This window comes from Dipodomys ordii, unplaced genomic scaffold (genome assembly GCF_000151885.1).
Source record: "Dipodomys ordii isolate 6190 unplaced genomic scaffold, Dord_2.0 Scaffold41, whole genome shotgun sequence".
Lineage (NCBI taxonomy): Eukaryota > Metazoa > Chordata > Mammalia > Rodentia > Heteromyidae > Dipodomys > Dipodomys ordii.
Genome location: NW_012267257.1, coordinates 2,292,016 through 2,305,259, shown reverse-complemented (window position 1 = coordinate 2,305,259; position 13,244 = coordinate 2,292,016). Strand labels below are relative to the sequence as shown.

General features: G+C 38.9%; 1 protein-coding gene across 1 annotated transcript in view; it reads right to left on the bottom strand.

Moving 5' to 3' along the window:
* The window catches only part of Arl15 (ADP-ribosylation factor-like 15), a 375,540-nt gene that overhangs the window by 243,367 nt on the left and 118,929 nt on the right, over window positions 1-13,244 (bottom strand). The gene's annotated exons all lie outside the window — the stretch shown is intronic.

The following is a 13,244-nucleotide window of genomic DNA, read 5'->3' as shown; positions in this document are numbered from 1 at the left end:
CCATTCCAGGGTAAGAATACTAAGAAGACATAATATGAAATGCAACACATCTTAGATTACACCCTGAATCAGGAAGAAAAAAAGTGCTGCAAAATGACATTATTGGGACAATAGTAAGGACTGAATATAGACTGCCTATTAGATAACGGTGTTGCATAAGGTTAAATTTCCTGAATTAAATAACTGCACTGTGGTTATATAAGGAAAAACATCATTGTTCAGAGAAAACACACACTGAAGAACTTAGAGGTGAAGGGTCTTGATATCTGTAATTAACTGTCTCAGAAAAACTTGAACTCTCTTATCTCCATTTGTATTTGGTAAGGATTACACTAAATCAAATACAGGAAATGGTTAATAACTGGTGAAGATGAGTGATAAGTCCATAGAAAATTAGCCACTTTTCTTAAAAATTTAAAAATAAAAATTGCCCAGACACCACTGTTTCACAGCTGTAAGCCTAGCTACTCAGGAGACTGAGATCTGAGGATTCTGGTTCAAAGCCATCTCAAGGTAGGAAATTCCATTTTCTTTATCTCCAATTAACCAGCAAAAAGCAGGAAGTGGAGATGTGGCTCAAGGGGTAGAGTGCCAGGCTTGAGCAAAAAAGATAAGCAAGAGTTCAAGCCCCAGTACTGGCATGCATGCACACATGCATGTATGTACACACACACACACACAAATTCTTCTTCAGTGCTGGATATTAAATCCATACCCTTATGCATGTGAGACAAGTATTCTACCATTGAGCTATCCCCCATCCCCATGTCTTATAACTTCTTGATGTCAACCCAAAATAAAAAGGTTTTAAATTTAATCACCAAAATAGGTACATAAATTTGAACTCATTAGAACCTTACATATTTCTGCCTCATTTGCTTTTGCTAAACTCTGTTTCAGGTCAAATGACCTTAGGGTGCTACGAACTATAATATGGTTACAAATAAACTTATTTGCTGCATAACAATAAAGATCAGTGGATTTGGGAGATAAGATCTCATTCATTAGGGCTTTATCTTTCTATCTATTCCACATCTATTTACTAGGGGCCAACCATGTACCAGTTTTGTAGAACTTCAAATATTCAGGCCCTGAATGATTCATGAGAGAATGGAAGAAAGGGAAAGGCAGTGGTCAAGGAGAGACTCACTTCTGGGTCACCTGGGGATCATGAGGGAAGAGACCTATGAAAAACCTGTGTTGATTCTTCTGTCAGATAAAATCTGAGTCCTAATTAGCTGTCAACCTTGAGTAATTCTCTCCCTTGTTTCTCATGTCTAGTCACCAAGCATGGTCTATAATATTATAGCTGAAATGGCTCTAAACTTGTCAACTTTCAGCTTAAGCTACTGTCACCTAACCATCAGCATCCTCCCACTGGTTCCAGTATATTTACTCCTTCTTGCACTTTGTGTTCTCCATATAAAATATGAAAAAAAATCTGATTATATCTGCTTAATCTGTTCCATTGAGTTCTGTCTACTTTGGGGCCCAACCTTCAAGGTTCTTTCTCCATAACCTGCTATAGTCAATGCCACTGTCTCTCCCTCATTTCTTCTGGAACAGTGCTGACCTATCTCATTCAAGGTACTTATCCATGTTCTTTCCTATTCCAACTCATGGCCTAGCCAAGTCCTAACCACCACCCTTCCCCAGGGCATACAGTTCTGATCCCAAGACTTCATAACAATTAGTGTCAAGCTCTCCCAGCACGGTTGCGAATTCATCATGAAGGCAATTACAGTTTCTTAACTATCCCCACACTGTGGGAAACATGTCCGACCATCCTTATCCAATTATCCTCAGGGCCTAGCAGAAGAGAGTACAGAAACTACCCTCAAGACATAATTGTGGAGGTGAAAATGAATGATATTTAAGTTCTACCTAAGGAAAAAAAAAGTGAATAGATATTTGATCTATGTTCTCTAGGTATCCCAATACTTTAAGAAAAATCACATCAAAATAAGAGAAACCTTTGGCTTTGCCACTGCATGTCAATGACAGCGTTAGCTTAGTTCCCAAAAGAGTTACTTCAATGTAGAAAATCTACTTTGTTGGTAGGTTTAGAGCTTCTTTTTTCCCCCTAAATTCATTTCCCTCAGTTTTTAAGAGGTTCTACTGACTTCTGGTAAACAGTATTTTATGATCCATATTCTACATGGATTTATGAAACTCTAATCACATTTCCTTCTCAGTCTTTTCAAGCCTGAGGAGTCCTAATTATTTCAGTCTGTCTCCATATATGAACTTGTCCTATTCATTCATCTCAGTAGCTCTTCTTTGGCCTTACTTAGTCCCATTATGCCTTCTCCTACAAGATTAATGATCGCAACTATAAACACCCTTCTAGATGCCAACACTTCACATTCTGGATTCCTATGAATGGCTCACATTGTCTAACTTTTCACAACCTTTTTTCCTTGAAAAAAAAAAAACAAAACACAAAAACCAAGTATCAGACTCAGGATAAAGAAGTCTTTTCTAGAGAAAGGTCTATGTGTATTCTTATAAAGATGGCCATCAGCTAGCAGTTATTCTTGCATAGGTCAGATCTTCCATGTTTTCCTAATACAGACAACACTACTCATATGGCTTTCCTTATTGTTTTGCTTTGATCTTTCTTGAGGAAAGTTGAGAGACGCCCTATTTCTGCTCCAGAGACCACCATCTTCACTCAGTTCCTGTGCCAGAATTCCTCTAGACCATTCCTCAGACCATTTCCTGGATGGCAGAAGAACTAGCCCAACAGAAACTATCATAAAGCCTAAGTACAAAAGTGAAATTGCATGTGATTGGTTGCTAGCACCTTGTTTGATTTACTCATAGACCAATATCAGTCAACATACTTTTGCCTGGAGTTCCACTATTTTCTCTCCATGGACTCATTAAAATTCAAAGTATAAACACTTTGTATATCGAAACTCATCAATCTCTGTAACACAAGCTACTTTACTCAGAATACCCACATACATCTGACATTAAAAAAAATAGGAATGAGAATCTGTTAGCATTATACGCACCTTTGGTCCTCAGCTCCTCCATATCTGAGCTCCTCTCTGCCCTAGAGTTCCTGCCCTACAGCTGGCCACTCCCATTCTCTGCCCATACCCACCTACCTCACTTCCAGCCCCAAGAACCTCCAGCTACCTGGATAGGGGCTGGTAACATGTGTTCCCTCTCCTGGGAAATATGGCCCCTCTAATAAACCTTATAATGATCTTGAGAAAATGGTTTTCTTAAAGGGTAACTGCTTTGGCCAGGTGACTGGGCCTCTGTTAATTACATTTTAGTTATATAAATCATTTTCCTGAGCCTGCTTGCCTACAGGTGGTCCTCTGGGATGGACATGAAGGATTCTTTCATATTCTACTTCTCTCTTCTCTCTGCATGTACTTCCCACTGATGGTATTTTTACTCCTCTAACTCCAATCCCATAGAATTCTGAGACCTCCAACCTGAACAATTCCCTCATTATACCTCCATCACTTTCCTGAATTCCTGGCTCTGTAGTTCCCATAGTTCTGGAAAAATACTAAATCTGAAAAATCTGCAAAACACTTAACCAAAAAACAATCCTGGCTATCAGAGTAAGGTTATTGAAATGATTATTAATTATTATCACCATGATTATTAGTGATTAATGATTATTACAAGGCAGAATATTTGAAATCAATCATGGAATGTTGGAAATAAATAAATAAATGCATGGTTAAAAGGAAAAGTGTCATATTTTTTCAGGCAAACAGATAAAACTTGTGTGTTCCATTTCAACTGGGAGATATGCTCTCCCCACCCCCGCAGCAGGCAGGTTTCATTTTTGTTTTTGTTTGTTTGTTTGTTTTAAACCTTTAATCAAGCATTGGTTCTTCTAGTCAATTTACTTAAAATCACACGTTTTGGCCTCTAGACTATACTGTACCAAAGTTCATTGTGTTTGTCGCCTACAGCAGTTCGGGCATTGTGAAGAGTAAGCCCTTTTCACTGCTGTACAATACGAGACACAATGCTGTCGGCAGTCCTGACAGCGAGCGGCAAACTCGGGCTTCATTCCCAGGCCAGACACTGAGGCATTGTGTGACTCCACTCAAACCCCATAAACCTATCCATGCTTCAGTTTCCCCATGATTAACCAGTAACGTTTAACACTATCTGCCACTTCCTTTCTTCAGGAGGATGTTATGAGGCATGGATTCAATGCATTATGCTACTAAGAAAGGCGCCAGACAGGCAAATAACTGTTCATCATGATGCTCATTTTCCTAAGGTATCTTGGCTGCTCATTAGCTTCCTTGGGCAATGCCTGGCAGTATATAGTCCAGTCTGAGCACCTCCCACCCCACACACACACCCGTGCACAGCAGCCTCCACAAGCAACTTCCCACCCTAGTTCAACCCAAGATGCTACACACATCACCCCTTGGCCCTAGCTTGCAGCAGGAAATAAAGAACAGAGCCTGTCTGAATTGTAATTACACCCTCTGGGGGGCAACCAAGGTCATGGTATCCCTTGCCTACATTACTTCATTTCACGAGTCTTTTCCCACAGGGTCAATTATGACTTACTCCTTTTTGAAAGAACCCACAGTATTTATTATATTTGGTTAGGACGTGGGACATTCTCTCTTAAAATGCATGCACAAACCTTTACCAATTTCATCTGTGAGAAAATGATGCACCAAAGTCTTGAGTGAGGGCAAAGCCTAGAATCACCAGTGATAGCTGGGTAGTAGACTTTAGCCAATCACATAATCATAACTAAAATATAAACCAGCTAAAATGCACAGGCATAAATATAAGGAATATTGGCATAAAGAAGGAAGGTGACCAGAAGTATTAGTCATAATCAACAAAAGATAAACTTGCAAAGGTAAAAATGAAGGTTTGTATTTAACTTTGAAGCAAGATAACAATATCATTTATAAAATTCATCCATTTTTGTTGGGGACAGTATGAAACATTTCATAGGCTAGACAGAACACTAAACACAGTGGATCCTCAGTAAATGTCTTTTCAATAACTCAGTACCGTATAGCACTGAGCATACAACTATATAACACATTTCCTTCCACATTTCCACCTTGATGACTCTAGCTACCTACATTGCTCACTAGTCCGTCAAAAGTCCAAGCACTTAACCTCGGCACCAAGGTCCCACACACTCAGAATGAAAGGCCTTTCTTCTTTGAATTGGCAAATCCCTATTCAAACATCTGCCTAGGCAGCAGGCACCTCCTCTGGAAAGTCTTCCTCTAGTCTCTCAGAGAATGAATCCTTACATCCACTTCTTGGTCCCATACCCATACTTTTAACACTGCAGATAAAACTCTGCCATACCATATATTTTTTTTCTAACTACAGATTTATCAGATAATAGAAATCTGAACACAGACCCAGGTTATATCCGCTCTTAGTGCTGTTACTGGTTCATAAACCTTAATTTTACAATCTCTGAGGGTGCCCAAGCATCAAAACGGGGCAATAAGACTAGTTTTCCTGCCACTACATATTTCTGGCTGAGAAACTTGATCAAAAGCCTCCCATTCTGGCACCAGCCCCGGCTCTGCCAGTATTTCCTACCAGCCTGTGTCGTGAAATTCCCAGCCTTTTGGGACATGGCATTTGTTTCAATTGATGCTCTGTTTCTCATCATGAATACAAGATTTTATTCTGAGTACGATTTCAATTTGATTGAAGCTCTGTGTAGTTCCTGGAAAAATGTTTCTTCCGTCAGCTTCAAGACTTCGCTACAGACACACTGTCTACACAGCCATGGCCCAAGCCCCACACTGCTTCTTCCTTATTTAAATATGGGTCTTGCCAGACAAGAACTCAGGGGACTCTGTGACAGAGAGCTGTGTCTTTTTCTATGCAAGGGTAGGGCAATAAATACTTGTTAGATTAATAAAATGTATATGAGTGGGTACCTAAAAGCAAGACCCCCACTTTTAAAACTTTTTAGCTAGTGGTGGCTCCTAACTACTCAGGAGGCTGAGATCTAAAGGATCATGGTTTGAAGTTAGTTCAGGCAGGAAATTCCATGAGGCCCCAATTAGTATACACACTGTGCGCACCCGTGCGTGCGTGCGTGTGTGTGTGTGTATGTTTAATTGGGATAAGTTACAGAGTGTCAGCCTTCAGTGAAAAAGTTAAGGGACAGAGCCAAAGCCCTGAGTTCAAGCACCAATACTAGCAAAAAACAAACGAAACAAAACAATGAAGATGAATTCTTCATTTTTTTATGGGAGAGGGGGCAGTGCTGGGAATTGAACCCAGACTTCAGCCATGCTAGATAAGCATTCTACCACCAAGTCATACCCTAGTATCTAGAAGCATTTCCTAACACTAAGTAAGTTCAATGAATAAAATATAAAATATTAACTATGTAAAATATCTGACTTGTGTTCCAAGTCTATGAAAGTCAAAATGGATCTGTCTTTTGACAATATAACCCAACTAAAACAACAAGTGTGTTACAGGATGAGTCATCATTGCTGCCTGAGCTCTGTGGAAGAGACCTCAGGATGGGTGGGTGTCCTCATTAGTTGAAGACAAATCTGAAGACATCTTGTACTTCTGAGCACCAGATATTTAAGTGATTTTTGTGTAACAGTTCACTTCTTCCTGAGAACAACACAGCAAGAAACATAACGATATGGCTCCTACAGAGTGGGATTCAACCCTGATGATCTGGTTGGTGCTAGAGATGTTTTCTGAGCCCCTGGAATTATGGACCACTAACTTCTAGAGTTTTGACATGCAGAAGAGTCTTCAGAGCCATTCCTTGCAGAGAGTCATATGTTTGATATACCAGGATGGTGAGTAAGTTGCGTAGCTGGGTCTGTGTCAGGATTGTTTTACTCCAGACCCCTGGTTCATATCATAAAATGGATATGTCCACACCCAAAAATGGGATGTTTCTGTTGTTGGGAAGAAGAGAGTCCAGTAAGCAAGTTTGTCTGTGTAACTGAAGAGAAAGATGTCTAGCAAAGGAAGGGAAAGATGCAAATCTTTGAATTGCTTTTTACCTGCAGTTAGTTTTCCAACAAATGTTCCTTTCCTTCTAAGGAAAGGGGTCTATGGAGTTTCCTCCCCACTCCCAAGCTAAAAGATTTGGAAAATAAGTATCATTAAAATTCCCAAGGCTGAATTAGGGAACAGGAGAGAAGAGGATGGGCTGAAATGGGCTGTTAGCTTCTCTTCCAATGTTTGCTTCATTCTTTTTTTTTTTTAATCCTCTGGAAGGCCAATACATGTATAAAGAGAAGCCCATGCTGATCTTAGAGAGTTCTGATTCTATACCAGTAAGTTAAAATCTCTATTGGAAAAGTCATCTAGTTCTCCTACTTAAAAAAAAATTTGTGCACGTGAATTTTACTTCAATAATGCAAATACTCTATAAATAAGGTGTATTGGGGAGAATACAGAGAAAAAATACAAGAATACATTAGGTTGTACAGGAATGCACGTGAAAGGAATGTCTTTCTACATGCATGAAAAAAAATTCAGATGTGGTGATATCTAACAAATGGATCCTGCAAATGACAAAAAAGAGTGTAAACAAGTTCAAGATGACAGCAACAGAATCAGAAATAATAAGCAAAGCAATGGAGTACTATCAAGTGTGTCCTTGATCGCTAGCCACAGCCTAGCAGAAGACTAGTCCCCATGATGGAAGAAGAATCTCCTTTTTAAAGTCAAAAATCCCATAGCTCTTTCCAAAGCAAAAAACAATAAACTGTTTTTGGTTTTGTTTTTAACAGAAGATAGGTTAAACCTTTTGGTGATGTGGGCTCCTAGGAGCTCCTAGATGAAGGCTTTGGCCCAGAATCGTCCCAGGGCTGAAGCTTCTAGCCAATACATCACATTGCCTTAGGAAACTAAGTCTGTCATTGCCTTACCCTTTGTATTTCTCAATCCACATTCCCTTTTGGGGTGAAATACTCCATTATTTCTGCTTTGTTCTGGGCTGTCTCCTGTCTCTGTCCCTATTAACTCGTGGCAACAAAAGAAACAAACAGAAGCAGGGGATTTCATGCCTAGCAGCTATAGACATTGGCCTCCCGGCTTTGCAGAGGGGCAGACATCTGAGACTGAATGGAAGAGAGTGCTGCTGAGCTGAGCCAGACCTGGGGCCTTGTGGCTCCCAGTCTGCATCACTCATCCCCCACAGCAGTGGCATCCATGAGTCCTGTTTATGGGTATTTCACATGAACCCAAAGTGAGGTTTGAAAAGCTAGAGTGTGTACCAGCTAATTAATTCTCATAGCTATCCAGAATTTCAGATCTACTCAAGAACAAGATTAAAAAAAGAAGAAGAAATTAAAAGAGGAAGCTAAATGGAAAACAAACGTGCCTGTCTGATCTTTAAAATGGAATTGGTATCTAGTAATGGTCAGATGGGAAGTGTAATTTTAAATATCAATTTTATAATAACAAATTTATCCAATAAAAGTGGCAATAAAATCCCCAGGCATGCATGTCTATAACAGAACCCAAGCTTTTGTCATTTTATAAACATCTCCAAATCAGGACTTCACCTACATCAGTTTCAGATCATGTACTATTTTTTCCCCCTAAAGAGCAAAGAAATACAAATTTAGCTGAAAGTAAAAGAAAAAAAATAATACATTTTGTATCAGACCTCTTTTTGAGTCATTATCTGAACAGCATTTCTAAACAGAAAGAAGAACATCAAAATATGAAAATGCTTTTAACTTTTTTTATTAAACAAAAGGCATTTTCCTGTATATTATGTACTTGGAAAGAGTCGGGACATGAAAACATTTAAAGAGAGCAAGTCTCCCTAGGTAGCTTAGACCTTCAAATGGATTAAAGTCTCCCCTAAAATCCCCAGGAAAGAATTCAACAAAATATAGTCTTTCTCTTACTGGTGTTTTTAGAACAGGAGATGAAGAGGTTTATAGCCAAAAACTGGGGGTCAAAAATTGAGCTAACTTTGCTTTTAGTCCCTAATGATTGAAATCTACTCCGTTTCTTTACTTAACAATCTTTGGGCCCTATAAAGATGAAGCACATTCTCACACTCTGTTGGTCACCAATCCTGTATATCCATTTACCCCAGCCTCTACATCCCCTCCCCACTTCCCATCCTGCCTCAGTCCTAAGGCTTCTGATCAGGACATTACCACAGTTCCCTGGACAACCATATCGACTACAGTGTAATTAGCTCCAGTCTCACTCAACTCTAAAATGCTATCATCTTTCTAGAACAGCACTTAAATCCATTTCCAGGATTTAAAACCATCCCATTGCCCAAATAATGTCCAAATTCTCTACGCAAGTGAGTAGATTCAGCCTTAGTTGTCATTTTTGGTGTCTAATGGTTGTTATTAGAGATTCTGTGAAATGTCTGCAAAGCCTTTAACACAGGATGTAACACATAAAACTTAACAGTAGTAATTCTTATTGTTATTTTCCCACTATATTCTTGGCCCCCTGGAATCCCCTTCATGTCATCCAAAAATCCTCCCTCTGCTGACACATCCAACCATCTTCCTCTAGCAGATTCCTTCAAAGTTCAGTTCAGTGTTTACCTCCACCAGTACCTCTAGGACTCTCCCTCTGGTTTAAATGACCTTCTTCAATTTCCCTTAGCACCTTTTCTATTCTGTAGTTACAATAGTCATTGTTCTGTCAAGTACAGTTGGCTGTCCATCTCCTTTACTGGACTTGGAACATTTGATTGCAAGTACAATTTCCAATCCAACTTTGGAAACTGGGTGTCTGACCCAGCATCCAAGGCACTATGTGGTAGCAATGCTCTCCTGTGAGGAAGTACATGACTTTCAGTGCAGAGCCAGACAGAACTCAAATGGAGTGCTATAGCACAAGTTAAGAGTTTACTGCTAGCCATTATCTAGAAAATAAGTATCATCCCTTAGGATAGCTGGGAGTCATATATATTCTAAATAGTTACCAAATTACTCAATTAGTATTAATATTATCACGATCATGGTTATTTATGAGATCTGTGACTTAGAATGGTGTTTTCCTAAAAAACACTGATTTTTGTGAAACCAAACAGGATTTTTCTTGCAGTGTGTAATTAAAGATAATTCAGGGTTTAGGTTCATCATCCATTTGATCACAGATCTTAAGTAATAGAACAAATCCCAATGGTGGTTAATAACATATAGGCAATCCTTTTGCTTTATTGTAATAATAATTAAAAGAGGTAATAATAATTGAAATCATAAGATGATACTGTGTGAAAACATAGATGGATTTTTTTGTCTTCTCATGAGAGAACATTAAAAAAAAAACCAAACTTTTAAACCTACTGATCTATCCTAACCATTAAATCATTTCTCTTTGAAAATGAGTCTTTACACAGACCCAGACAAAGGCATGTCAGGTAGATGTGTGTGTAATCCTTGTGCATTCTCCAACCATACTGCTTTAACTGCTGACAAAGACAAATGTTTACTACGGTCTCATGAAGAGCCAATACAGTGAGTTAGATGTTATCTCACCTCACACATCAACACACGTGCCAGACAGATTCTGATTGCAAAGTCTGTTATTGGTGATGAGAGCGGCAGAAAGGGCACAGCTGGATATTTCAGATCCACAGCTGAGCTGGCAGCAGTGGTAGTTCAAGACATCTTCTCACTTTAAAAGCTGGAATTAATCTGAGAGAGTTATTTAAAGGTGTGCTTTATTAAAGAGGCACTTTCTGTCTACTGCCAAACGTCACAAGCAAAAGCTGAATACACAGACAGAAGACAAATCTACTTGAGAAGATCATCTATGCAATATAAACTTTTTCTTTTATCAGCCACAAACTACTTATAAAAAATAAATTCTAGCAAAAACAATCTGCCCTTCTTCCCCAAGATTAAGACTAACAAGAGAACATAAGTTATATTTAAATGGTTTGGGCTACCTGTTTTATTTATATTCCCTGAGGCTCCTAAAAACACAAATGCCTAATGGATGGTACAGGAACCTCTAGAAGATTAATATTGAAGGCATCCATGGATCTAGCTTTTTTTTTTTTTGGCCGGTCATGGGGCCTGAATTCTGGTCCTGGGCGCTGTCCCTCAGCTCTTCAGCTCAAGGCTAGCACTCTACCACTTGATCCACAGTGCCACTTCTGGCCTTTTCTGCTTATGTGGTGCTGAGGAATCGAACCCAGGGTCTCATGCATGCAAGGCAAGCACTCTACCACTGAATCATCTTCCCAGCCCCCATAGTCTTACTGAAATGAATACTGATATCAGCAATTTCCCTTACTCATACTATACCACCTCCTCCCCTACTCCGAAAAATTCAAAGGAGTTCTCAAACTATACAAAGACAGGAGATTTGAACATCCCAAGTACTTTTCGGAAAGGCATATTGTCTTTTTTTCTCTTGTACAGGTTTTGATTGCAAATAATAGAAAAGTGATACAGTGGGAAGATTCTGACATTCACAGAACTGGTGAGAAGACAATAACTGCAAGAACTGAAATGAGGCTGCTCTACAGCAGCCACGTTCAGAGCTGCCATTCCCCTCAACTGCCTGCCTCCCTCAGCCCTACTCCACAGAAGCCACTAGAGTGGACTCTCACTGCTCTAGCCTGGGGCAACAATCAAGCTGGAGCCTCCAACTGGCAAAGATGGAGCCAGGTAGGGGGAAAAAAATCACCAATGACTCTGCCTCCAAACTGAAACAATGAAAAGGAGCTTGGACCACACGTTGTGGGATTCCCAACGTATTCACTTGCAAAGCTGCTAAACAACAGAATCAACTATCCATCTTGTCCTTCCGCCCAAAAGATAGCAGGTTCATTTTGTACTACAATTTAAAGTCATAATGAACAGTAATTTGTTCACCTTCCACTTCTATAATTCTATTCTGAAAGGAAACCAGCTAAGTCTTAAAAACTGACAAGAGGAGTCAGGCTGGTCTAGGCAGATAGAGGATGAAAGCCTAAATAGAAAATGCAATCTGGATTTTCCTGACCAAACATATTCTGCACTCTTGGTGTCCTACTCGTGCACTGTTACTTAATACTTTATGTGCCTCCGCTTCTTTCCGTACTTCACGGATAAATCATTACATGTAAGAAGATGTGGCTGGCTGTGCATGTGTAGGAGGCAAATGTCTGACAGCTCTTGTGCTTGAATTTGCATATTCTTGCTTTCCTTTCAACTTTTAATATCTTGCAGGAAGAAAATGGGACAGGACCTAGTTGGAGCCCAGTGTAGCACCTAGCTTTTGTTACTTGAAAACAAAAGCACAGCGGGGTAGTCTGGGCTATTGTTTTGTCACCAGAAACATACATATAAAACCCATAAACTTCTTAAAGATGTGTGACTCTGAGTTTTTTGTGTTTTTTTTTAAATAAAACAACTTTGGTTTTTGACATTTTTATATAAATAATACAGTATCCTGCAAGTCTCCTCTTTCCAGTTTGCAAACTCATAATCATGAAGCAATTGTTACAACAGCAAAACAAAACAACAAAACAACAGAAACCTTACTCATCTGGAATATACAAAAAAATAGAGCAATCATATTTATGGTTAAAAAAGATAAAAATAAAACATGGTAAACAAATTCAACAATAACATGACAGCAATAAGCTATCAAGAAAAAAAAAACAGAAGAACAGGAGTGAGAAAGAAATGATTAGATATGGGCATGTGTTTACAACCAATAAAAAAAGACATTACGTTTCATGTGTTCAGTGAATCTGCAAAAACAATTTATGATATTTTGTGTTAAGAATTATGACTCCATAGCTCCCCATGGCTTAAGTGATACAAGAGATCCACATAATTCTTTGGCTTTTGTGTTAATATCAAATTTATAATTAAGATAATTTTGGATAAAAAAAATCCCCAAGGTAATTGTTCATAAACTAGACATAGTGTTTGCCAGAGATAAAATGTGCATCAACAAAAAAAACAATTTTTTTAAGTATCTGTGACGATCATGTTTCCCATGAAATCACACAAGGGGAATAAAACAACTCCAGGAAAATGCAAGAATTCCAAGCCTTTCCATTTCCTAACAAATGGGGCAATGTCACATTCTTTCTGATGGAGGCATAGAATTCCATTGTGTATATATACCACATTTTCTTGATCCATTCATCTACTGAGGGGCATCTGGATTGCTCCCATATCTTAGCTATAGTAACTAGAAAAAATTATATTAAGTGAAGTAAGCCAGGCCCAAAGAAACATAGGTCCCATGGTTTCCCTTATTTGCAATAACTAGTATATGTCTGA